At 32.4% G+C, this 3,447-nt stretch overlaps 1 long non-coding RNA gene across 1 annotated transcript; it reads left to right on the top strand.

Moving 5' to 3' along the window:
• Positions 1-216: 216 nt before the first annotated feature.
• On the top strand, positions 217-1,386 carry LOC141710879 (uncharacterized). Its single transcript, XR_012571110.1, has 2 exons — positions 217-812; positions 901-1,386. It is a non-coding gene; the product is annotated as an uncharacterized LOC141710879 (long non-coding RNA).
• The last annotated feature ends 2,061 nt before the right edge of the window (positions 1,387-3,447 follow it).

Here is a 3,447-nt window from a genome sequence, read left to right on the forward strand (position 1 = left end):
GTATAGGTTTGAAGTGGTGATGAAAGGAACCATACATGACAGACGATAATTATAAAAGCAACCGAAATAGTGCATGATACATGTTCCTGGTCAGACTTGTAAGATCATCACAATGAATCTATAAGTATGACACATTGACACCCCTCACATGGTCCACGCAGTAAAGAAATTGATAGACAAACTTTAATGCAAAACATTCGGTGTCTAAGTGTTTATAAATACATTATACGGAAACACACACATCCCCAGCAGTACCATAATCAGCATTTTGTTATGACTGTTAAGTTCTAAGTAAACCAAGGTAAACTTGTGCTGATCATGTAAAAATGTTAGACAAGTAGAGGCATAAGCACAGGTAAGGTACAACAAGTAGGGTACTCAAATTCGAAACAGCTCGTAGTAATAACTAATCAGTAGTATAAGAGCCAAGTGTGTGTGTAATATGGTCCAGAAAGTCGTTGCTTTTCTCATGGTTTATAGTTTTGGTCTTCCTCCACATCGACTTGTTGTTTTCATTACTATCCCTCCTCCTTCTCTCTTCTGTAATTGAAGTCAGTCACTGACTCCCTCCTCTCAGGCCCCCTTATTTCCTCCCTCTTTTTCCATTTTCCTCCCCCTCACACACACACACACTTCAAATACACACACCATTTCTACATTCCACTTCACTTTTTTGACTAATGGGAAGCTTATATATAAATGAAACTACTACACATTTTCCAAAAGCAATGGATTCTTGTTTATACATCATTCTACTTGTTCACTTAGTTCTCTCTCCATCACTTTGCTTGGGAAGCCAAGATTTAACACAGGTGAGTCTCTGTAAGTTTCTACTGTTCATTTTACAACAAGCATGGACTATACAATGCATGTTTCTGATATGCACAGTTTTTTTTATAGAGTAATTTGATATTTGAAGAGAAGAATAGATTGGGTTCAACTCCTCCAAGCTGTCACAACAAGTGCAACCAATGTCACCCCTGCATGGCAGTCCAAGTTCCTAGCTTAACCACTCGCAATGGCCGAGTTCAACCCGGACTGAGTCGACGAGGTAAAATTGATTCTTTGGACTACTATGATCCAACAACACCATCACCGGTGGGTAACAAGTACTCTAATTACAAGCCACTTGGTTGGAAATGCAGATGCAGAAATCATTTTTACAATCCTTAGATTTTTAACTACTTGCAATTTCTACAATACTTGGTTATAATATTGTACTACTATTTTTTTAAAATAGCTAGGAGTAAATAGGGGGTAGGGTCAGTGGGAAATCTAACTGTGACTTGTTATAGGGCTCATTAACTAAGTGGAGCAGTTGTTGGACTAGAATTTATTACATGTGCATACCATTTCACGAAATTTGTATACACAACTATTTCTTCCTTGTGCATGCGTACAATTATCATCTTTCAGTTGTCAAGTACTGTTCTTTAATTCAAATTCAATACCCTACTCTTATTTAGCACACAAAATAAGTACTATGTGAACTGTATATATGTTGCGCATGTATTGTCATGGTGTTGCACTACAATCAACCATGGGGCCACTCCGTCCTTGTAATTTTTACATTCATTGAGAAAATGACCTAAAATAAATTAAACTCTGGATAGAATGAGTAATTTAATTAAACCGGGTTTAGAAGTTGTCATCTTGTCTCTCTACTGAGTCTGACTTCACCATATGCTGGTGCCTGGTAGTAGTAGTAGTAGTAATTCAGTTCTTGAAGTGTGTGATTTTTAAAAGGATAAACTTTGTTTGGACACAGCACAGCCTTAGTGATACTGATGACGACGACTCGTGAGTCTGTTAAATTATTACTACTGTGCAAACTGGAAAAGAGAGTGAAAGTTAGAAGTTAGAATCCCCCTTTAACCCTGTGAGTTCTGTTATAATTAACAAAAAGTGCATACACATACTACAGTCTCGTTTATTAAAATCTGGTAAAGTTGATTTTCTAGGAACAACGCCAAAGCTTAAGTTCACACAACAGACATTGTAGGTAGGTGTAATCACAATTTATCAGGTGTCCAGGAGAACTCAAATTATATCACCAGTCAATTTTACCCCACCCCCTGCAAAACTATATTTTGTTTGATGTTTCTGCAATAGGCAAATCCAACAATAATTCAAAAATTCATAGATTATCCCAAATTTTATTTCAACACTGATCCAAATGGTGATCTAAATTTGGATCAGTGAACAGTAGTTTGGATCACTACTGTTCAGATCCAAATTTGGATCACTTGATTTAATATAAAATAATGATTTTGTTATTTGTAATTTATGAGATTTTAATTTAAATTTTGATTATTTAATTATATAATTAATAACATAATATAATTAATAGTTAACAAAATTTATTTTTAAAATAAAATTTAAATTAATGAGAAAATATAATTTTATTAAAATTTAAAAATTAAAAATAAAGAGACACATATTTCACTTAGAGATGCATTAATTAAGCATTTGTGGGAAGAATACACTAATTCGAAAAAATACTAATTCGAAAAATTAGTGTGTATTAATGATATTTTGTATGTTAATTATTGTAATAAATGTGTTTTTCGTGAATTAAGTGCTCAAATTTAAAAATTTATATGTATTAATTTTTTTGATTTAATTAATTTATAAAATATTATATAAATTGTTAATAATGATTAAATGATAAATTTAAGATAAAATTGGTTAATATGATATATATATATATATATTATTATATGTAAAAAGTAATTTGGATCAAATATTTGGATCACATTATTAGATTGGTCAGAAATTTGGATCAAATCAGTTAATTATTCAAATTTGAATTTTTGGATTATAACTCTTGCAGTGCCTAAGGTGCAGGTGCCTAAGCCATCATCTATAGAAGTTTAGTATATCTATTCACACCATAATCTAACAAAATTTACTTTACAATATCCTATAATTTATCAATCTAATTCAAATTTCTATGCTACTGGTGTTCTTAATATTCTTATGATTTTCATTTATATTATTTTGATTCACAGAAAGTTGCTTGTATCCTCAGCTTTGCTTCAAATGTAATTACACAATTGCATTAGATAGCCCCGAACTTCACAGGCCGTATCACAATATAAACCCCCCCCCCCCCCAGGTGATGAAGAATGGATTATATCAAAATATCACCACCATTTTTAGGCCTCGGAGATGAATATATACGTGTAATAAATCCCCATCTCAAATCCAATTTTTTCTATAAAATTTATATATAGTATCGCTATTAGAAAACCGCGTACATGTAAGCGATGCAAGATAGTGGTCTATAAAGTGTTCTCACGACTCTACATCATCTTCGTTTTCTTCTTTAAAATTTACTAAAATTTCATTTTGAATAATATCTTCAATACACTCATACAAAAAAATTAATGTAGGGCGTTGGATGTTCCCCAATAGGGGATAAAATTTGGAGTATAACTACATTCA

Source organism: Apium graveolens, chromosome 3, assembly GCF_009905375.1.
Source record: "Apium graveolens cultivar Ventura chromosome 3, ASM990537v1, whole genome shotgun sequence".
NCBI classification, from domain to species: Eukaryota; Viridiplantae; Streptophyta; class Magnoliopsida; order Apiales; family Apiaceae; genus Apium; species Apium graveolens.